The sequence below is a fragment of the Nycticebus coucang genome, chromosome 11 (genome assembly GCF_027406575.1).
Source record: "Nycticebus coucang isolate mNycCou1 chromosome 11, mNycCou1.pri, whole genome shotgun sequence".
NCBI classification, from domain to species: domain Eukaryota; kingdom Metazoa; phylum Chordata; class Mammalia; order Primates; family Lorisidae; genus Nycticebus; species Nycticebus coucang.
In genome coordinates this window covers 4853498-4878376 of record NC_069790.1, presented here as the reverse complement: position 1 = coordinate 4878376, position 24879 = coordinate 4853498, and positions in this window count along the sequence as shown.

Genomic DNA, 24879 nt, shown 5'->3' with positions numbered 1-24879 from the left:
TATCACCTTGATGCCCAAACCAGGAAAGGACTTAACAAAGAAAGAAAACTATAGACCAATATCATTAATGAATATTGATACAAAAATATTCAATAAGATGCTAGCAAACAGAATTCAAGGACACATCAAAAAATTATACATCATGATCAAGTTGGTTTTATCCCAGGGTTGCAAGGTTGCTTCAACATACATAAATCTATAAATATAATACATCACATAAATAAAATAAAAAACAAAGACCATATGATTCTTTCAATTATACAGTAAAAGCCTTTGATAATATCCAGTATCATTCATGATGAGAACACTTAAGAAAACAGGCTTAGATGGGACATTTCTTAAACTGATAGAGACCATCTATAGAAAACCCACAGCCAATATCATATTGAATGGAGTGAAATTGAAAACATTTACACTCAGATCTAGAACTAGACAAAGATGCCCCTTGTATCCACTGCTATTCAACATAGTAATGAAAGTCTTAGCCATTGCAATCAGGCAAGAGAAGGTGATCAAGGGTATCCAAATAGGGTCGGAAGAGATCAAACTCTCACTCTTTACAGATGATCTGATCTCATACCTGTAAAACCCCAGGGACTCAACTATAAAACTCTTAGAATTGTCTGACAAAGGAATACAGCAGAATCTCAGGACACAAAATCAGTGCTTACAAATCAGTAGCTTTCATATATATCAACAACGGTCAAGCTGAAAATATAGTCAAGGATTCTATTCCTTTTACAGTAGTGCCAAAGAAGATGAAATATCTGGGCATTTACCTAACAAAGGATGTGAAAGATCTCTATACAGAGAATTATGAGGCTCCGCACCTGTAGCTAAGTGGTTAGGGCACTGGCCACATACACCAGGGCTGGCAGGTTTGAACCCAGCCCAGGCCTGCTAAACAACAATGACAACTACAACAAAAAAAAATAGTTAGGCAGTGTGGCAGGCACCTGTAGTCCCAGCTACTAGGGAGGCTGAGGCAAGAGAATTGCTTAAGCCCAAGAGTTTGAGGTTGCTGTGAGCTGTGATGCCATGGAACTCTACCAAGTGTAACATACTGAGACTCTGTCTCAAAAAAAAGAAGGAATTATGAAACCCTGATAAAAGAAATAGCTGAAGATGTTAACAAATGGACAAACATACTGTGTTTAGGGCTGGGAAGAATCAAGGTTGTTAAAATGTCCATACTACCTAAAGTGATAACAGATTTAATGCAATCCCTATTGAAGCACAAATGTCATATTTTATGGATCTTGAAAAAATAGTACTTCATTTTATAAGGAATTAGAAAAAAGCTTGAATATCCAATACATTACTCAGAAATAAAAACAAATCAGGAGGTATCACATTACTAGACTTCAGGCTATACTATAAATCTAGAGTGATCAAAACAGCACAGTACTGGCACAAAAATAGAGAGGTAGATATGAGGGACAGAATAGAGAACCAAGAGATGAACCCAGCCACTTATCATGATTTGATCTTTGAAAAGCCTATCAAAAACATTCATTAGGGGAAAGATTCCCTATTTAACAAATGATGCTGGGCGAGCTGACTGGCAGCCTTTGGAAGACGAAAACTGGACCCTCACCTTCACCATTAACAAAAATTGATTCTCACTGGATAAAAGACTTAAATTTAAGATAGGAAACTATAAACATACTAGAAAAGAGTGCAGGGAAAATGCTTGAAAATATTGATCTGGGAAAATATTATATGAGGAGGACCCCCCTCCCCAGGCAATTGAAACAACACCAAAAATATATTACTGGCATCTGACACAAACTAAAAAGCTTCTGCATAGCCAAGAGCACAGTAAGTGAAGCAAACAGACAACCTTCAGAATGGGAGAAGATATTTGCAGGTTATGTTTCCAACAAAGGTCTGATAACTAGAATCCACACAGAACTCCAACTAATCAATAAGAAAAGAACAAATAGTCTCATTTCTTTGTGGGCAAGAGACTTGAACAGAAACTTCTCTGAAGAAGATAGGGGCATGGCCTACAAATACCTGAAAAAAATGCTCATCATCTTTACTCATCAGAGAAATGCAAATCAAAACCACTTTTAGACATCATCTAACTATAGTAAGATTAGCCCATATCACAAAATCCCAAAACTATAGATGTTGGCATGGATGTGGAGAGAAGGGAATACTTCTGCACTGCTGGCAAGATTGCAAACTAATACAGGCCTCTTTGGAAAGAAGTATGGAGACTACTCGAAGAACAAAAAGTAGACCTACCATTCAGTCCTGCAATTTCTTTGCTACATATATACCCTGATGATGAAAAATCATTTGACAACAAAGACATTTACACCAGAATGTTTACGACAGCCCAATTCATAATCGCCAATTATGGAAGCAGCCCAAGTGCACAATGAACCACGGATGGATTAACAAATTGTGGTATACGTATACCATGGAATACTATGCAGCCATAAAAAAGGATGGAGACTTTACATCTTTTATGTTTACATTGATGGAACTGAAATATATTCTTTTTAGTAAAGTATCTCAAGAATGAGCAAAAAATTGTCCAATGTATTCAATACTGTTATGAAACCAATATTTAATCACCTATACATTCATACAAATTACAAAACAAAACTATAGTTTAGAAAGGAGGGAAGAGGAGGAAGAGGGGAGGGGAGGGGGGAGGGCCGGAGGAGGGAGGGTATTTGGTGGGACCTTACCTATTGGACACAATGCAATGGTACATTTCAAAACTATTAAGAGTATAAGTGTTTTACCACAACAAATAAGTAAATGAGTTGACGGTTATGTTAATCACTTTGATGTAAGCATTCCACATTGTATATCAAATCAGCACCTTGTACCCCATAAATGTACACAGGTATGATTTAATAAAAAACAAAAAACAAACAAACAAACAAAAAAAACTCCCAAAAGGCAAAAATGCAACAACAAGGGTGGCTCCTATGGCCCAAAGGAGTAGGGAGCTGGCCCCATATGCCAGAGGTGGCAGATTCAAACCTAGCCTTGGCCAAAACTGCAAAAAAAAAAAGCAACAGTAAAGGCCCCCAGGAGGGCGGGTAGCCACATCCTGTCAAGTGACTGAGCATTCCACCTTTTGTCCATATACTCAAATGGAGTTGGTGGAGCTGGGGAAACAATTCCTATGGAAGCCTCTCATTAGGCTTGCCTGGTTTTTGTGGCTCTGCGATCTAAGGGTGAATAGCATTGTCCTGGATGCCCCTGGAATAGAGAAAGTAGTCTTTGTCACGATACACCCATGGCCTAACGTTGGGGACCCACCAGGTCCTGCTTGTCACCGGGAACTGGGTATGCAATATGTCATGTGTTTGGACCCTCAGGGCCCTGCCGAAGAGTGGCTGTTCCTGGTGGGATGGGAGGCCCCGTGTTGCCTCAGCTTCCCTGCTCGGGTCCTTGATAGCGATCCTGACTCCCTATGTAGGTGTCTTGAAATGCCAGGGCAAAAGGGAAGGAGACTGTGGGAAGGGGAGGGAGTCAATTATTCCTTTGTTGAGCTGTCCCTCTGCGATTTTGCCTCAGGGAGCAGATGAGCCTGAGGCAGACCCCAGAGCTTGCTTTCTTTTTAAATGGGGGGCAGACCAAGGAAACTGCTTGGAGGGCGCAGGTAGGGACTGGAGGCCTCATACGAAACTTACAATACACTTGTCTCCCGACTTAGGTACAGTGGGTGTTGGCCCTGGTTGACTTTGGGACAGAATGTTCTGTGCTCTGTGGTGGCCCTGGAAAGTTCTCAGGGCCCCAGGTCACCACTGGTAGTTGTGGAGGCCTGACTACGGAGGCGAAGCCAGCGGAGCTCCCACTGGGTATGGGGGAGGGGGTGGCCTCCCCCGAAGGACATTGCGGATGTGAGTTTCCCCCGTTCGGTAGATGTGTTAGGAGACTTGTAACTACAGATGTCAATGGGAGAATTACCCAAGCAGGTGAGAGCTATCACGTGGTGGTGAGGGCACGCCTGCGCAGAGGGATCTGCGGGCACTGCAGTGCGTTGGCGCAGGCGCAGACACAATTGCCAGGTAAGCTGCTCCGAGGCCGCGCTGAGAAACCACCTCGGCGGGTGGCGCCGCAGGAGCCCACAACACAGCGACACAGGTGGTGGCAGAGGCAGTGCACACCGTGGGCGCTGAGTGCAGCGGTGCAGACGCGACAGAGTTCAAACTGCTGCAGGGGCGGTGGCTGCCAGAACCGCCTCGATGACACTACCACCACCAAGGAGCTAAAGGCAATAATAAAATCCCTGGGACAGGTCCTCACCTCAAACAGGCGCCCTGGAATCTGGTATGTGTACGTGTTAGCAGTTACTTCTGGCCTCTCAAGGTCCCTTATCGTGACCTATGTGGCTGTTATGACTTGTAACGTTGTGCACAGTGACGTCATGCTTATCTAAATAGTGCTTGGAATTTTGCTGCTATTGTCCCCAGGTATCACAGTGCACAGAACCTTCTTGTTTGTGGGGACCTTTTTGTAGCTCACCTGCTGCCTCAAGCTGGATAAAGGCAGACTCTCCATGTGGCTCACTAGCAGCTGTGAGCTAAGTATGGTGCACCTGCCCTCAGTGCCTAAGTTGCTTTCTGGACCGTCCAAATCAGAATGAGTGCTTTACACGTAGCCTCTCCAATTCTTGCCTTCCAGCATTAGGAAATATTGTGAGATTGACCTAGTTTACAGGGAGGGTATCAGGAAAACAATGTCATGAGATCCCATGTGAATAAGCTGCGGACACCCAAATCACAGAAGAAACTAGATATTGGCTGAGATTTGCAAAGATCCCGAGGAAGAGTCCATGATGGGAGAGAGAACTGGCTGATGATGGAACTTGTTTGCTTTTGGCAACGTCTCAGCCTTCATCCACAGGTATCCTCCTTTCCGAGGTGAATTTGAGTGAGCCTCTGTTCCTTGAAGCTAGAGGATGTTGGCTTGACCAGGATCTTGTACTTAAGCTTAATTACCACAAATATGTTTTGAGAAACAAGTATTTTATCGTTTGTAGAAAAAGTAATACCACAGAATGATGGTGTGCATGCAGCTTGGATCCAGTCACCTGGGTCCAAATCTTCCTTCTTGTTTCCAGCCAGCTGATTTGGGCAAGTTGTTTAACTTCTCTGAACCACCATTTGCCTAATGCCTGAACAAAGCAGTGCTTAGTACAGTGGTTCTCAACCTTCCTAATGCCACAACCATTTAATACAGTTCCTGTGGGTCACAACCCACAGGTTGAGAACCGCTGGCTTAGTACTTATTCACTATTCAAAATCCTTGCTCTTCCCACTATCTCATAGTATTACCAATATTTGTCATATTACTCTTAAAACCCAACCAATTTTAACTTAGTATTTTTTTAAGTTACCCATATTCAGTGTAATAGAACGTATGAAAGGCCTTTACAAACTGTAAAGGGCTTCCTAAGTCAGCTGTTTTCAAACTTAGATTTACTAACCAGCAGGATCAGCATTATGGGGGAACGCTTTAGAAAAGCAAATTTCTCAGCAGGGGCCACTTGTCCATCCTCCTGAGAGAGAAGACAGCAGCCTCTGGGAACACAGTGTTGCTTTCCTGTCTTATGCTACAGAGAAAAAGAGGCGACTTTACATATACATCATCTTGTACTCTTGAGGCTCCTCACTGCCAAGTTCCATAGCCTTGGAGCAGAACTCAGCATCTGGGTATAGAGAAGCCCCTGGCACCTCTGAGCTCTTGAGCGAACCGTTTCCCTTCTGCCCTGCTCCTTCCGGTTACAGCAAGGGACTGCCCTGGCCGGGACCAAGGAATCCTCTCTTCCCAAAGGTTAGAACTACCCGCAGCCCACCTGTCCTAGATGACAGCAGTTTCATGCTGAAAGACCTCACAGTTGAAAACAAAACCTGCAACGATGAAGAGCTGAGTCGTTCACATTATCAGTTAATGTAGGGAAGTAAGGATGTAATTGATGGGCTGAATTCTTATTTTATTTAAGAGTTGTAATATCTGAAATGTACAACATGGGTAGAGATTTCTGCTGCTTTAAAAAATTGAAATAAAATAGCGTATTAACCCACATCATGATGATTTATAATTTTCATTGTAAAATTACATTATATAAAGCTGAAAAGTGAACAAAATTATGCATATGCAATCATAATGATAAATAAGAAACATCTAGTTTCTATTTTATTCATCATTATAAAACATTTTATATTAATACAGTGTTTTAATGTTTTTAAAGTGCCTACTTATATGTGTTATTGAGTCTTACCATATTCTCAGTCTTTATAATATCTGTATGTCAAGTGGAAATCTTATTAAAATAATGAAAATTGTGTTTCTGTAGGTTTGGGGTAAGGCCTGAGATCTAAATTTTTTTCTTTATTGTTTCAGATTCATTGAGGGTATGAACAATTAGGTTACACTGATTGCATTTGTTAGATAAAGTCCCTCTTATAATTGTGTCCTGCCCCCAAGAGGTGTGCCAGACACTGTGACTCCCCATCCCCCAACCTGCTGCCCTCTCCCCACTCCCTCATTCCCCTACCCCCCACCTTGTATTAGCTCATCTACTGCCTTCATATTGAACTGAGTACATTGGATTCTTCTCCATTCTTGTGATGCTTTACTAAAAAGAATGTGTTCCACCTCTATCCAGGTTAATACAAAAGATATAAAGTCTCCATCTTTTTAATAGCTGAATAGTATTCCATGGTATACATATACCACAGCTTGTTAATCCATTCTTGGGTTGGTGGGCATTTAGGTTGTTTCCACATTTTGGTGATTGTAAATTAAGCTGTGATAAACAATCTAATGCAAATGTCCTTATGATAAAAGGATTTTTTTTTTCTTCTGGGTAGATACCTAGTAATGGGATTGCAGGATCAAATGGGAGGTCTAGTTTGAGTTCTTTGAGGATTCTCCATAATTCCTTCCAAAAAGGTTGTATTAGTTTGCAGTCCCACCAGCAGAGTAAAAGTGTTCCCTTCTCTCCACATCCACGCCAGCATCTGCAGCTTTGAGACTTTGTGATTTGGGCCTTTCTCACTGGGGTTAGATGATATCTCAGAGTGGTTTTGTTTTGCATTTCTCTGATGATTAGGGACAATGAGCATTTTTCCATATGTTTGTTAGACATTCATCTGTCTTCTTTAGAGGAGGTTGTACTCATGTCTCTCGCCTGGTGATTTATGGGATTGTTGAATATTTTTTTGTTGATTAATTTCAGTTCTCAGTAGATCCTAGTTATCAAGCTTTTGTCCAATTCATAGTATGCAAGTATCTTTTCCCATTCTGAAGGTTGTCTATTTGCTTTGGTTGTTTCCTTAGTCGTACAGAAGCTTTTCAGTTTAATTAAGTCCCATTTGTTTATTTTTATTGTTGCTGCAATTGCCACAGAAGTCTTCTTCATAAAATCTTTCCGCAGGTCGATATCTTCAAGTGTTTTCCCAACACTTTCTTTGAGGATTTTTATTGATTCATGCCTTAGGTTTAAATCTTTATTCATCTTGAATCAATTTTTGTAAGTACTGAGAGGTGTGGGTCCAGTTTCAGTCTTTTACATGTAGTTATCCAGTTCTTTCAACACCATTTATTTAATAGGAATTCTTTTCCCCAGTGTACGCTCATGTTTGGTTTATCAAATATCAGGTGGCTATAAGATGTTAGTTTCATCTCATGATTTATTTTCTATTTGGTTCCAAATGTCAGTGTCTCTATTTTTGTGCCAGTACCATGCTGTTTTGACTTTTGGCCTTGTAGTATAGACTAAAGTCTGGTAGGCTGATGTCCCTGGCTTTGTTTTGTTTGTTTGTTGTTGTTGTTGTTTACTAAGAATTGCCTTAACTATATGGGTTTTTTTCTGGTTCCATTCAAAATAAAGAATTTTTTTTTCCAAATCTTGTAAGTGTGATGATAGTATTTTAATGGGGATTGCATTAATCTGTAGATTGCTTTGGGAAGTATAGATATTTTAACATTGTTGATTCTTCCCAGCCATGAGTATAGTGTGTTCTTCCATTTGTTAATATCTTCTGCTATTTCTTTTCTTAGGGTTACATAATTTTCTTTGTAGAGATCCTTTACCTCTTTTGTTAAGTATATTCCTAGGTCTTTCTTTCCTTTCCTTTTTTTTTTTTTTTTTTGAGCTACTGTGATGGGAACTGTGTCTTTGATTAGCTTCTCATCTTGTCTGTTATTGGTGTATACAAAGGCTACCGATTTGTGGACATTGATTTTATATCCTGAGACATTACTATATTTTTTGATCACTTCCGGGAGTCTTATGTTTGAGTTTTTGGGGTTCCCTAGGTATAAGATCATGTCATCAGCAAAGAGAGAGAGTTTGACCTCCTCTGCACCCATTTGGATGCCCTTTATTTCCTTCTCTTGCCTGATTGTATTGGCTAGAACTTCCAGCACTATGTTGAATAGTAGTGGTGATAGAGGACAACCTTGTCTGGTTCCAGTTCTAAGTGGAGCAACTTTCAGTTTTACTCCATTCAATATAATATTAGCTGTGGGTTTGTCATCGATAGCCTCAATCAGTTTAAGAAACATGCCACCTGTTCCTATGTTCTTAAGTGTTCTAATTAGAAAAGGATGCTGAATTTTATTAAATGCTTCTATTGCATCTATTGAGAGGATCATATGGTCTTTGTTTATGTTTCTGTTGATATGGTGAATTATGTTTATGGACTTGTGTATGTTAAACCAGCCTTGCATCTCTGGGATGAAACCTACTTGATCACAATGAATGATTTTTTTTTTTTTTAAATGTGTAGCTGTAATCTATTTGCTAGGAATTTATTGAGAATTTTTGCATCTATATTCATTAGTGAAATTGGTCTGAAGTTCTCCTTTTTAGTTGGGTCTTTTCCTGGTTTTGGTATCAGGGCAATGTTTGCTTCATAGAACGTATCTGGGGAAGATTCCTTCCTTCTTAATGTTTTGGAATAATTTCTGCAACATAGGTATAAGGTCTTCTTTGAAGGTTTGATAGAATTCTGGTGTGAAGTCATTTGAACCAGGGCATTTTTTTGTTGGGAGATTTTTTAGTTTCTTTGCTCTCAGTTCTTGTAATTGGTCTCTTCAATAGTTCTGTTTCCTCTTGGTTAAGTCTAGGGAAAGGGTGTGAGTCCAGATAGTGATCCATTTCCTCTACATTGTCAAATGTGGAGTTTGTACTTGAGTTTCTTGTACTCAGAGATGATCTCTTGTATTTCTGTGGCATCTGTTGTTATTTGCTCTTTATTGTTTCTGAGAAAGTTATTTTACTTTTCTGTTTCTAGTTAATCTGGCCAAAGGTTTATCAATTTTATTTATTTTTTTGAAAAACCAATCTTTTGTTTTGTTAATTTTCTGAATGATTCTTTTATTTTCAATTTCATTAATCTCTGATTTAATTTTTGTCACTCCTTTTCTTCTGCTGAATTTGGGATCAGATTGTGTTCTTCTTTTTCCAAATCCATAAGATGGTTCATGAGTTTGTTGATGTGCACTGTTTCTTTTTTTCGAATGTAGGAATCTAATGTTATAAACTTCCCTCTTCAGACTGCTTGTGCTGTATCCCACAGGTTCTGGTAACTTGTGTCTTCATTGTTGTTATGTTTGAGAAATTTAATGATTTCCTCTTTTATCGCTACCTGAGCCCAACTATCATTCAGCATAAGGTTATTTAATTTCATGTCTTTGTGGAGAGATGAATGTTTTTGTGAAATCAAAGTTTTAATGTGGTTCCTGGGCCACACATTGAGTATCAATGTCAAAAAACTTTAACATTTTAACATCATTTTTCATTAAAAAAAAAAAATCTAACAGTCATATGGAACCCTCCAAAACTCCAAGGCAGTCATGAGCAAAAAGAACAAAGCTGAAGCTATCTAATTGCAAGATTTTAAATTATAGGCTCAGTGCCTATAGCTCAGGAGGCTAGGACTTCAGCCACATACACCAGAGCTGGCAGGTTCAAATCCAGACTGGGCCTGCCAAACAACAATGACAGCTACAACCAAAAAATGGCCAGTTATTTTTGTAGTGGGCATCTGTAGTCCTAGCTACTTGGGAGGCTGAGGCAAGAGAATAACTTGAGCCCAGGACTTTGAGGTTCCTGTGAGCTGTGATGCCACAGCACTCTGCCCAGGGTGACAGCTTGAGGCTCTGTCTCAAAAAAAAAAAAAAAAAAGATTTCGAATTATATTACAAAGCAATAGTAATTAAAACAGCATGATATTGGGGAAAAAGTTAGACACGTTGACCAATGATGCAGAATATCAAGCCCAGAAATGAACCCACACACATTCAGTCGACAGAGTTTTGACAAAGGTTCCAAGAATATGCAATGGAAAAAGACATAGTCTCTTTAATAAATGATGTTAGGGAGACTGTATTTCCACATGTGGAAGAACAAAATTGGACCTTATCCTACATCGTATACAAAAATCAACTCAAATGGGTTAAAGACTTAAATATAAGACCAGACACTTTACAACTACTAGAAGAAAACATCGGAGGAAAACAGCACATTGGTCTGGCTAACAACTTTTGGTTTTGACCCCAAAGCATGGGAAGCATAAGCAAAAATACATCAAACTGAAAAGCTTTTGCACAGCAAAGGAAACAGTTGACAGTATGCAGAGATAACCTGTGGATGGAAAGAAAATATTTGTAAGCCATACCCCGTTAAGTGGTCAATATCTAATATATATAAGTAACTCAAATGACTCAACATGAAAACTGAAAAACCCAATTAGAAAATAGCAAGGGAGCTGGGCACAGTGGCTCATGCCTATAATCCTAGCACTTTGGGAGACCAAGGTGGGAGGATTGCTTGAGCTCAGGAGTTTGAGACCATCTTGAGCAACATAAGACTCATCTCTGCAAATAATAGAGAAATTAGTCAGGCATGGTGGTATATACCTGTAGTTCCAGCTACTCAGGAGGCTGAGACAGGAGGATTGCTTGGACCCAGGAATTTGAGCTATGATGACACCACTGTACTCTAGCATGGACAACAGAGTGAGACCCCTGTATCAAAAAAATAAATAAAAATTAAGAAATGGTCAGGTGACTAAATAGAAAAATTACTGAGATTCAGAGAAGTTACTGAATTTTCCACAGTCTCTCAAAGTGCCACAGGAGACCATAATTTTGAATTAGTTTCCTCAACTCCAAGTCCAGAGTCTTTACACAACATGAAGACGTGTGCTATAATGGGGTGCTATCCCACTTTACAGTGATAATTCAGCACCTTACTGCAGCGGACATGCCTTCTCCATCCTGACCTCTGCTATTATTGTCACCTTTCACTTCTACTCATGTTATAAACCCCAAAAAGCATTCTTATATGTTTTGGCTACAATACTCAATTATTCCTCAAAGAGTTTATAAAAATCATGAAAAAATATCTTTTATATTTACGCATATAATTATCAATTCTGATGTTCTTCATTCCTTTGTGTAAATACAGATTTCCATTTCTGCTGTGACTCTTCCGGTGATGATTGCTTTGAAAACTTTTTAATGTCCAAAAAAAATTATATGCCTTTATTTCTAAAATTTTTTAATTAGACATGGAATTCTGTGAAGAGGGCTTTTTTAAAGGTCATTTTAATGTTTCTGACTTGCATAATTCCAACAAAAAGTCTGCTGTTGTTCCATGTATGTTGTTCAGGTTTTTTTTTGTTTGTTTGTTTTTTTGTTGTTCAGTTTTTAAGTCATTTCATGTAGGAGGGTGAATCTGGTCCCTATTATTCCATCTTGGCTAGAAGCTGAAATAAATTCATCACTTTTGAGTTTGTATTAGTAATGACTTTTCCCTATAACCCCAGGCTTCTGTCAGTTTATTGATACCTTCAGCTTTTGCGTCTTTTGTCACTCAGATAATCAGGAACTGTGGCTAACTTGTATGCACCACATAGATAATATACATCCAGGAAAAACCCTATGGGCTCACCTGCTTAGACACCTGCTGTTGTGTTTGTGGTGGCCATGTTCAGGATGTCCTTGTAGCCTTTTCGGCTACAGTAGTGTGGTCACTCAAACACACCAATAGCACCAATGCTGGAGGATTATATGTGTATGCTGGAGTATAGTCTCCATCATACTCTCCTCCCAGCCATGATGCTATCATCTGGATGGACAGCTTAGGTTCCCCAACTTTTCTCATCCTTATGAAGCAGATAATTCACACCCTGAGTATATGAGGCTTAGCAAAGGCAATGGACACCAAAGCACAAAATACATTAAAATGGAAGATATTATTATGCACTTAAATTTCATTTGGGTGTGTCTAACAGCCTCAGATTATATTTTAGAAGTACAAATAAAATGGGCAGCACCTGTGGCTCAGTCGGTAAGGCGCCGGCCCCATATACCGAGGGTGGCGGGTTCAGACCCGGCCCCGGCCAAACTGCAACCAAAAAGTGGCCGGGCGTTGTGGCGGGCGCCTGTAGTCCCAGCTACTTGGGAGGCTGAGGCAGGAGAATCGCTTAAGCCCAGGAGTTGGAGGTTGCTGTGAGCTGTGTGAGGCCACGGCACTCTACCGAGGGCCATAAAGTGAGACTCTGTCTCTACAAAAAAAAAAAAAGAAGAAGTACAAATAAAAGTCTTGATTAGAATTAGGAAGAAAAAATAGGGATGACTAGAGCTTCAAACCATGAAATCTCACTAATTCAGGGATTGGCATTCCCCACATCTTATGCACCCTACACCCGTTAAACATCTCATTTTCCATCTAATCCAATAAACTATCTCAAATCATCTCTGACTCAGATTTTGGCTAGAGAAGTAAGAAAACCTTAAGTACAAATCGAGGTACTTGGAGGAGAATATTGTTCCAAGTATGTACTGTTTGATGTGCATTCTGTGTAAAAAGTTCTTACTCAGTCTTTAGGCAGAACTGTGTTCTTTAATTACAGCCAGCTTAACTGCTCCCTGGTCTTTTGCACATTGATCTGCCTGACTTCTTTTTTTTTTTTTTTTTTTAATTTTTTTTTATTAAATCATAACTGTATACAATGATATGATTATGGGGCATCATACACTCACTTCATAAACCATTTGACACATTTTTATCACAGTGGTTAACATAGCCTTTCCGGCGTTATCTCAGTTACTGTGCCAAAATATTTACATTCTACATTTACCAAGTTTCGCAAATACCCCTATAATATGCACCACAGGTGTGATCCCACCGATTCCCCTCCCTCTACCCACCCCCCCCCTTTCCCACTTCCCCCTATTGTTAAGTTGTAGCTGGGTTATAGCTTTCATGTGAGAGTCCCAAATTAGTTTCATAGTAGGGCTGTGTACATTGGGTATTTTTTCTTCCATTCTTGGGATACTTTACTAAGAAGAATATGTTCCAGCTCCATCCATGTAAACATGAAAGAGGTAAAGTCTCCATCTTTCTTTAAGGCTGCATAGTATTCCATGGTATACATATACCACAATTTATTAATCCATTCGTGGATCGATGGACACTTGGGCTTTTTCCATGACTTAGCTATTATGAATTGGGCTGCAATAAACATTCTGGTACAAACATCTTTGTTATGTTGTGATTTTTGGTCTTCTGGGTATATGCCCAGCAGAGGAATTACAGGATTGAATGGCAGATCTATTTTTAGATCTCTGAGTGTTCTCCATATATCTTTCCAAAAGGAATGTATTAATTTGCATTCCCACCAGCAGTGCAGAAGTGTTCCCTTTTCTCCGCATCCACGCCAGCATCTCTGGTCTTGAGATTTTGTGATATAGGCTAGTCTCATTGGAGTTAGATGATATCTCAAAGTAGTTTTGATTTGCATTTCTCTGATGATTAAAGATGATGAGCATTTTTTCATATGTCTGAAGGCCGTGCGCCTGTCTTCTTCAGAGAAGTTTCTCTTCAAATCCCTTGCCCAGCCTGCGATGGGATCCCTTGTTTTTTTCTTGCTGATGCGTTTGAGTTCTCTGTGGATTCTGGTTATTAAACCTTTGTCAGAGTTATACCCTGCAAATATCTTCTCCCATTCTGAGGGCTGTCTGCTTGCTCTGCTTACTGTGTTCTTAGCTGTGCAGAAGCTTTTTAGTTTGATCAAGTCCCAGTAGTGTATTTTTGAAGCTGCTTCAATTCCCCGGGGGGTTCTCCTCATGAAATGCTCACCCAGACCAATTTCTTCAAGGGTTTTCCCTGCATTCTCCTCTAGTATTTTTATAGTTTCATGTCTTAAGTTTAAATCTTTAATCCAATGAGAGTCTATCTTAGTTAATGGTGAAAGGTGTGGGTCCAATTTCAGTCTTCTGCAGGTTCCCAGCCAGTTCACCCAGCACCATTTGTTAAATAGGGTATCTTTTCCCCACTGAATGTTTTTAATTGGCTTGTCAAAAATCAAATAGCGGTAAGTAGCTGGATTCATCTCTTGGTTCTCTATTCTGTTCCAGATATCTACTTCTCTGTTTTTGTGCCAATACCATGCTGTTTTGATCACTATCGATTTGTAGTAAAGTCTGAGGTCTGGTAGTGTGATTCCTCCTGTTTTGTTTTTATTTCTGAGTAATGTCTTGGCTATTCGAGGTTTTTTCTGATTCCATATAAAACGAAGTAATGTTTTTTCAAGATCTTTAAAATATGACAGTGGAGCTTTAATAGGGAGTGCGTTGAAATTATATATTGCTTTGGGTAGTATGGACATTTTGATAATGTTGATTCTTCCTAGCCATGAGCATGGTATGTTTTTCCATTTGTTAACATTTTCAGCTATTTCTTTTCTTAGAGTTTCATAGTTCTCTTTATAGAGATCTTTCACGTCTTTTGTTAGGTAAATTCCCAAATATTTCATCTTCTTTGGCACTACTGTGAATGGGATAGAGTCCTTAACTGCTTTTTCAATTTGACTGTTGTTGGTGTATATAAAGGCTACCAATTTATGAATGTTGATTTTGTAACCTGAGACGCTGCTGTATTCCTTGATCACTTCTAGGAGTTTTGTAGTAGAGTCCCTAGTGTTTTCCAGATACACAATCATATCATCTGCGAAGAGCGAGAGTTTGATCTCTTCTGACCCTATATGGATACCCTTGATCGCCTTTTCTTCCCTAATTGCGGTGGCTAAAACTTCCATTACAATGTTGAAAAGCAATGGAGACAATGGGCAGCCTTGTCTGGTTCCTGATCTGAGTGGAAAGGATTCCAATTTAACTCCATTCAATATGATATTGGCTGTGGGTTTGCTGTAGATAGCCTCTATCAGTTTAAGAAAAGTCCCTTCTAGACCAATTTTCTTGAGTGTTCTGATCATGAAGGGATGCTGGATATTATCAAAAGCTTTTTCTGCATCAATTGAGAGAATCATATGGTCTTTGTTTTTTAATTTGTTTATGTGCTGAATTACATTTATAGATTTACGTATATTGAACCAGCCTTGAGACCCTGGGATAAAACCAACTTGGTCATGATGTATAATTTGTTTGATGTGTTGTTGGATTCTGTTTGTTAGGATCTTGTTGAATATTTTTGCATCTATATTCATTAGTGATATTGGTCTATAATTTTCTTTTCTTGCTGGGTCTTTTCCTGGTTTGGGGATCAGGGTGATGTTTGCTTCATAGAACGTGTTGGGTAGTCTTCCTTCTTTTACTACATTTTGGAACAGGTTGAGTAATATAGGTACTAATTCCTCTTTAAAGGTTTGGTAGAATTCTGACGTGAAACCATCTGGTCCCGGGCTTTTCTTTTTAGGGAGGTTTTGTATAGTTGATGCTATTTCTGAACTTGATATGGGTCTGTTCAACATTTCCACTTGATTCTGGTTAAGTCTTGGAAGGTGGCGTGCTTCCAAGTATTGGTCTATTTCCTTCAGATTTTCATATTTCTGAGAATAAAGTTTCTTGTAATATTCATTAAGGATTTTTTGGATTTCTGATGAGTCTGTGGTTATTTCGTCTTTGTTGTTTCTGATTGATGATATTAGAGATTTTACTCTTTTTTTCCTGATTAGGTTGGCCAGAGGTTTATCTATTTTATTGACCTTTTCAAAAAACCAGCTTTTTGATTTATTGATCTGTTGTATTATTCTTTTGTTTTCAATTTCATTTAATTCTGCTCTAATTTTGGTTATTTCTTTTCTTCTACTGGGTTTGGGGTTGGAATGTTCTTCCTTTTCCAGTTGCGTGAGATGTCCCATTAAGTTGTTAACTTCCTCTCTTTCCGTTCTCTTGAGGAAGGCTTGCAGTGCTATAAATTTCCCTCTTAGAACTGCCTTTGCAGTGTCCCAGAGGTTCTGATAGTTTGTGTCTTCATTGTCATTTTGTTCCAAAAAATTGGTGATTTCTTTCTTAATCTCATCTCTGACCCAGCTATCATTCAGCATAAGGTTATTTAACTTCCATGTTTTTGTATGGGTATGCAGATTCCTGTTGTTACTCAATTCAAGTTTTATTCCATGATGGTCCGAGAAGATGCATGGAATAATTTCTATTCCTTTAAATTTACTGAGGTTAGACTTGTGACCTAAAATGTGATCAATTTTGGAGTAAGTTCCGTGGGCTGATGAGATGAATGTGTATTCAGTTTTGTTGGGATGAAATGTTCTGTAGATGTCTGCTAAATCTAAATATTGGATGGTTAGGTTTAAATCTAAGATTTCTTTGCTCAGCTTCTTTCTGGAGGATCGATCCAACACTGCCAAGGGAGTGTTGAAATCTCCAACGATTATGGAGCTGGAGGAAATCAAGTTACTCATGTCTGTTAGAGTTTCTCTTATAAATTGAGGTGCATTCTGGTTGGGTGCATAGATATTAATAATTGAGATCTCATCATATTGAGTATTACCCTTAACAAATATGAAGTGACCATTCTTGTCCTTCCTTACTTTTGATGGTTTAAAGCCTACTGTATCTGCAAATAAAATTGCAACACCTGCTTTTTTCTGATTACCATTTGCCTGAAATATGGATGACCATCCTTTCACCCTGAGTCTGTATTTGTCTTTTAAGTTGAGATGTGACTCTTGTATGCAACAAATATCTGGCTTGAGTTTTTGTATCCAGTCAGCTAACCTATGCCTCTTTAGAGGACAGTTTAAGCCATTCACATTGATGGAGAGTATTGATAAGTCTGGTGGAATTTTGGGTATCGAGTTTTTCAAAGGTCCAGGGGACATTTTTAATCCTTTCGCCAGTGTGGAAGTTGGAGTTTGATCCGAAGATTCTGAGTGAGTTTACTTTTGTGGTATAGGATTGGGTTGGTCATTGTGGAGGATAGGTCTGAGAACATCCTGAAGAGCTGGTTTACTTATGGCAAATTTTTTCAACATATGAATGTCATTGAAGTATTTAATTTCTCCATCATAGATGAAACTCAGTTTAGCTGGATACAAGATCCTGGGTTGAAAGTTTTTTTGCTTTAGGAGATTAAAAGTTGATGACCAGCCTCTTCTTGCTTGAAAAGTTTCAGCAGAGAGATCTGCAGTTATTCTAATATTCTTACCTTTGTACGTTATAGTTTTCTTTCGCTGGGCTGCTTTGAGAATCTTCTCTTTCATGTTAACTTTAGTGAAGCTAATTATGATATGTCTGGGAGATGGCTTATTGGGGTTGAATCGTGCTGGGGTTCTGAAGCTGTCTGCTATCTGAATTTCAGATTCTCTAGGCATGTCTGGAAAATTTTCTTTCATAATTTCATGTAGAAGGGCCTCTGTGTCCTTGGCAGCTACTTCATCAGTCTCCGAAATTCCTATAACCCTTATGTTGTTTTTTTTTCGAATTATCTGAGAGCTCTCTGAGTGAGTGATCCGTTTTTGCTCTCCATTTCTCTTCCTCTTTGAGAGATTGGGAGCGTTCGAAGACTTTATCTTCAATGTCAGAAATCCTTTCTTCTGCTTGCTCCATTCTGTTACTGAGGGATTCTACTGTATTTTTCATATCTTTGAGGGGTGTAAGTTCTTGTTTCAGTGTGTCTAAGTCTTTGGTGGTTTTGTCTTTAAATTCATTAAATTCTTGAGACAATTTTTGAATTTCTCCTCGAATTCCTAATTCCATTTTATTAATCTTGTCTGCAAACCAAATTCTGAATTCGACTTCTGACATCTCAGCCAGTTGTTTATGAATGGGATCTTCAATCACATCTGCCGTATCTTTTCTTGGGGGGGTTGATCTATTCTGGTTATTCATGTTACCAGAGTTTTTCCGCTGATTCCGCCCCATGGTTTACTCCCTTTGGTTTTTGCCCTGGGGTTTTATCGAGGGCCCGTACAGTGTTGTGGCCTGAGAAACTGGGGCCCTGTCTGGTGTGGTGGAGCAAAGTGGTTCTGTCTTGTTTTCAGCTGGTTTCTGTTCGATCCTATTGCAACTTCTACTCTGGCTTGAAGTCTCAGCTGTGTGGAAAAATCAGCAATTAAGTCACCCCGCCTGCCCACCTCTGGCCCCAGTTGGAAAAGGAGAATCAAACCTTCCTACAATCGCACACCCAGGGCACCGCCTGAAGAGTCCTCAGTCTATTAGCCCAGTTCAAAAGGTCCGAATCAACTGTCTCAATCGGCACTTGTCTCGGGTGGAAGGGTTCAAGAGGTCTCTGGGAACTGGATCACAGGGGCCTGGTGACTCCTCTGACACGGCTCACCCCAGTGCAGCGTGGAGTCAGGAGGAGCCACCCAGCAAACAGAGCAGTCTGGGAAGGTTGACGTCTCCTTCCCCACTTTGCCCCTCCGTCGGACCCAGTCACTGGTATCTCTGCAGATGGCTAACCCAGTTGCCTGCAGTGAACAGACACTCCAGGGGTTTGCACCTGCCTGAATCGCAAGGAAGTCTGCCAGGCCCCCGCAGACTGCCGCTATCTAGCAGGAGGAGATGGGGCCTGACATCTTTGAGTGTTTGATGCAGGTGATGGGAAGGAGGTGTTCACTCAGGCTTAGCCCCGTCCCTGATGGATGCTGCTAACAGAACAGAACAGAACAGACAACTTTGTGAGGTTCTGTCTCTGTTCTTGTCGTCGCCTACAGGAGACGGGCTGTTTTGAGTTCAAACGTCTTTGCTGCTGGAGAATTGCGTCTGAACACCTCTCTGGGTCGGCCCTGCCCTGGAGGCTTCCAGGTTTGTGAGCCGTGTCACCGGTGGCCTCCTCTGGTTGCCCAGGGAGACAGGGGGTGTGGGCTCAGAATATCCAGAAGTGAGCGTTCTGCCTTAAAGAAAAAACGGCTGTTGATCTACCTCCAGGGAACTGCTGCTCTGGTGTGGGCACTCAGGCGACCCTTTTCTCCTCTGTCCCACGCCCCAGAGTCAGCACTGAGCGGCCGCAGTTTGTGCTGGGTCCACACCCCTTAAGAGATCCCCCAAGAATCAGAACTCTTGGGGGATGGGCCCCCAGACCCCGATTGGGAGTGGGGCGGGGGGAAGCTAGAGTTTCATTCAGTTTCACGCAATACTACGGTCCGGGGAGGGCTCCTGCACTGCACCGCAGGGAAGTGCCGCCAAGGCTTGATTTCCCCTCAGCAGAGTGCCCTCTCCTCGCTCACGTGTCCCAGAGTCAGCGCTGACCTGACGCAGCTCAGGCACTGTGCACTCCCCTCGAGAAATCACCCAAGGAGCCGAACTCCTGGGGGACAGGCCCTCAGACCCCGAGTGAGAGTAGGGGTTCTCAGCTCTCAGCGGGGAGGCCAGAGTCTGATTCAGTCTTGGGCCCCGTATGCCTGGGGAGGGTTGCTGCACTGCACCGCAGGGAAGTGCCGCGAGGCGTGACTCAGCCCTGTGCCCTCTCCTCACTTGCGCGCCTCAGAGTCAATGCTGACCAGTCGCAACTCGGGGACTGTCCACTCCCCTTGAGAAATCACCCAAGGATCCGAACTCCTGGGGGATAGGCCCTCAGACCCCGAGTGAGAGTAGGGGCTCTCAGCTCTCAGCGGGGAGGCCAGAGTCTGATTCAGTCTTGGGCCCCGTATGCCCGGGGAGGGTTGCTGCACTGCACCGCAGGGAAGTGCCGCGAGGCGTGACTCCCCCTCAGCCCGGTGCCCTCTCCTCACTCGGCGCGCCTCAGAGTCAATGCTGACCAGTCGCACTCAAGGGGACTGTCCACTCCCCTTGAGAAATCACCCAAGGATCCGAAGTCCTGGGGGACAGGCCTCCAGACCTCAGTGGGCGGGAGGGGAGCGCCGGGGATTCAGGGTTGCCGGCAGAGGATTCCCAAAGTTTTATTCAGCCCTATGTCCAGCAGGAGAACGCCACGGCACCCCAGTAGGGGAGGTAGGTCCAGTTTTTAGAAGGTCTCTCCCGTGGAGAGACCGTGGAAATTAAAGGGCTCTAATTTCTGCCCGCTTGTTCAATTTCTGCCCGCTTGTTCAATTATGGGGCTCTAGAGCCAGTCTCATGGGGGAGGGGGACTCCCGTCCGCTTGGTGGTGGATTTTGTACCTTTTGTTTGCGTCCTTGTGATCACAACTTGCCTCAGCGGTGTTGATGTGCGTTCTTCAGCCTTCTCTCTTGGTGAGGCTCAAGTCCACCAGGATACTTACTAAATTCCTGTCCCTTAACTCTCCTTCTGGACGGGAGCCTTTGTTGAAAGCTGGCTTCAGTCCGCCATCTTGTCTCCCCCTCCTCGATCTGCCTGACTTCTGAGGACATCTGACCCTAGCCACTTAATCAGAAGCTGCTTTGCTGATGGAAAGGGAAATCTGTTTGCTTTCTATGTATGCAAGGGAGGAAAGATGCCTTCTCACATTTTTATTCAAGGGCTGTGATTTTCATGTTGTTACTTAGTACTCCAGATTTTAAGGCCTCTTCTCAGCCAATAGATATACTCCTAAAACACTGTCCCATTGGAGTGCTCATCTCCTTCATTTCTCCCCTACTCTGCCGCTCTGGACTAGATCTCTTCCCAACCCATTCCCCACACCTTTCCTATACCTTGCTGCTTCTTGAAAGCATCTCTCCTTGTTTTGGTCTTAAACATGTTTTGCGTCTTTACTTGATCTCTGATGGCCAAGTGAAATAAATTACAGTCTCACACTTCTGATGTGCTTCTATTTGTTCTCATAATAGTTCCTATAGCAGTTGCTTTATGGATTCTGATTCTATGTTATGTAGAACATACATGTTCATCATAGTTAAATGTATGGCATACCCTTTACCATTGAAAAATGTCCTTCTTTGTCTCCTTTAATATTTCTTTGCAAATTTTATGTATGTTTGAAAACTCCTAAAAATAATTGTGGAAACAAGTTGAAGGGTAGTTAGGTGTTCATTGTATTTTTCTTTTTCTTTTTTTTATTGTTGGGGATTCATTGAGGGTACAATAAGCCAGGTTACACTAATTGCAATTGTTAGGTAAAGTCCCTCTGTTCATTGTATTTTTCAAATTGAAAGGTGGAATGTGGGAGAATAGTAATGCGAAAGTCACATGTTTAACAAATGTGAATACTTTTGGGTTTTGGGGGTTGAGTGTGTGTGAAAAGTGCATAGCTTTGGGGGTTAAAAGAGCTTCATTCAATTCCTGGGCCTACTACTCACATTAGGTGCCTTCATTTCTCTGAGCCCCAGTTCCTTGCCTTGAAATAGGAGCAAGCATACCCAGAGGGCTTGTTGCAGTCATGGAGGTGACATATATGAATATAGTAGGTGCATAATAAGTGCTCAATAAAAAGGACATTTGATTCTTATAATGGGCAATGCTGTAATGCAAGTGCAATCAGGGTTTAGACTCGAAAGGTCTGAATTCAAATCTTAGCTCTTGCCACCTGCCCTGTCACTTTAGAGAAACATCCTGACCTCTTGGATCAGGTTCTTTATCTGTCAAATAATACATGGCCTTGAAGAATTAGAAGGATTAAGTATAATAATGTCATGACGTGGCTGACTGAAAGTAGGTGTTTGATACATAAAAGTCATTATTGTGGCAAGATACCATATTTATCAAACACTTAATATAGCACTTACTACGTGCCAGGCACTATTCTAAGAACTTTTTAAATATTAACTTGATTAATTCTCATAGCAATTCTAAATAGAGTGCTACAGTGATCTCAATTTTACTCGTGAGAAAACAAGCAGGAAGAGATAATTACTTTGCTCCAAGTTGCACAGCTGGTAAGTGGGAGAGACTGGATCCAAATCCAGGCAACCTGGCTCCAGAAACGTCGCTTTTATTTGTTACTACCTCTCAACATAAATATTAGAAAGGAAAATTCCTATTATTTGGGGAATATCTTGCCACGTTGAATGATTGATTAGCTGGTTGAGATCATTTTGACCTACTCTAAATGTCTATTTTAGCTTTTCCAGAATATTCCATCAGTAACCCTAGTTTCTTTAGCAATTCTTTCAAATAAATAAAATAAAATAAACCCAAACAAAATAAAGCACAGAAACAGACAACAATTGCAAAGTCTTCCTGATGAATGGAAATATGGATGTAGGACAACTAAAATACATTATTCTGAAATGCATCAGTCAGTGGAAAGTCTCAGGGGGGAAGGCACAAAGCTGCTGACTACTCAAGAACATCTTTACCTACAGATTCACCTGTTAACACATTAGAACAAGTCTTACAGGAACCGACAAAGTGGGTGGCCAATGAGGAGAGTCAGGCTACAGAATCTTCTTGGGATTCTGCTCCTTTGGGCCTCAGCCACCTCCTGGTTGAATCCAGGAATTGTATGGGAAGTGGGCAGCCCTACATGTGTTGCCTGAAGGAGAAGAGGAGAGACAGAACTGGGTCAGAAGTGTGGTTGCCTGCACACTGACAGACTGCGATGTGTGGAGGAGAGGGGACTCCCAGGGGTGCCGTCGAAGTCCTTTCAGGCTGTAGAGGATGTGTCATGTGGGGACACAAACTGTCATATCACTTCCAGCCAGATGAGAAAAATGCCTTTCGTTGCTCATAGAACATACTGTAGTTTTAGAGGATGACAAACTATTTGACCAACAAACACCAAAGAAGTATTTTGAGCTTATGGGAAGTTAGCATGAGGTCATGGACAAATATAAAAGGGCAGCTCACATCATGCCTTTAGTGGCAGGCATGCAAATGACAGGGTCACATATAGCCTTTATTTGCAGACAAGCTTGTCCTTCAGGCTGCTTGGCTGGAGTCTGATATTAGCACTTGAGATCAGCTTTAGAAAAAAGCAGGCCTGGGGAGGAGATTCATGGGTCATAACTATTGAGAAGAAGACAAAAAAGATTTAGAGTCTATAATTTTCCCGCCTACATTAAGTTACTTGGGTAAAACTCTGCTGTCATAACCAGACTGAAGTCACTAAAAATAGAGTATGCCTGAGAATACACAGGTTTTACCCACTGATTACCTGTGAAAAAGACCAGAGAATACAGTCCAGTATCAGAATGTGTTGGCTTTGGTTAAAATTTATTGCAGTAGATTCTATCGACTCATGAAATAAATATTGACCAAGTCAAAGTCAAGGTTATTACTTATCTTCAGGAATAATAAATCTTGGTATTGTCAGTGACACAAAGTCAATATGTACTTTGCTACATAAATTCCAGATGAAGAGGTTTCATGGAAACATTTGTAAATCTCTCCATCATGACCACTAGGGTAGCTTTTTAAATTTTGATATTAAAGAAATGATGGATATCCAAGGACGATGGGAACATCTACTGTCCACCCCATGAAACTAACCAGACAGCCCCAATTTCCATCATGATGAAATCCCTGATTAGTTCATTAGAAACCTACTCCCAGTGATTATGACTTGGTCTCTATGGTCACCACTGATTCCAAGTACATGAATCAAGATTTTCTCCTCCTAAGGAAGAGGCAGAGTGAGCCCAGGTATTCCTGATAACTGCTATATTTTAAGATAAAATATAGTTACTTTTTAATGCATGCAAAAGATAAATTCTAGTGAAGTTTGATTAAAAAAAAGAAAAAGAAAAGAGTCTTGGTATCATGGACAAGAGATCTGCTTTTAGGTTTTAGGCCTTCATATTTTCAGTCTCCACTTATCCACAGTACTCATCAGCCATTGCCTAGTGCATACTAGCATAACTAGCAGCTAGTGCAGCATTTTTCAACCTTTTTTTTTTTTTTTAATCTCATGGCACACTTGAATCTGTAGTTAAACTTCCATGGCACAAAAGCAGAGCGGTGGATTTATGGAACAGACTAGAGAACCAAGAGATGAACTCAGCTACTTATCGCCATTTGATCTTCAACAAGCCTATCAAAAATATTCAGTGGGGGAAAGACTCCCTATTTGACAAACGGTGCTGCATGAACTGGCCGGCGGCCTGTAGAAGACTAAAACCAGACCCCCACCTTTCACCATTAACAAAAATTGATTCTCACTGGATAAAAGATTTAAACTTAAAACATGAAACTATAAAAATACTAGAAGAGAGTGCAGGGAAAACACTTGAAGAAATTGGCCTGGGAGAATATTTTATAAAGAGGACCCCCCAGACAATTGAAGCAACATCAAAAATACATTACTGGGATCTGATCAAACTAAAAAGCTTTTGCATAGCCAAGAGCACAGTAAGTAAAGCAAACAGCCTTCAGAACGGGAGAAGATTTTTGCAGGTTATGCCTCCAAAAAGGCCTGATAACTAGAATCAACAGAGAACTCAAACTAATCAATAAGAAAAGAATAAATAACCCCATTTCTATGTGGGGAAGAGACTTGAACAGAAACTTCTCTGATGAAGACAGGTGCACGGCCTACAAACACATGAAAAAATGCTCATCATCCTTAATCATCAGAGAAATGCAAATCAAAACCACTTCGAGATATTATCTAACTCCAGTAAGATAAGCTCACATCACAAAATCCCAAAACTACAGATGTTGGCATAGATGTGGAGAGAAGGGAACACTTCTACACTGCTGGTGGGAATGCAAGCTAATATGACCTTTTTGGAAAGAAGTTTGGAGAACACTCAAGGAATTAAAAGTAGACCT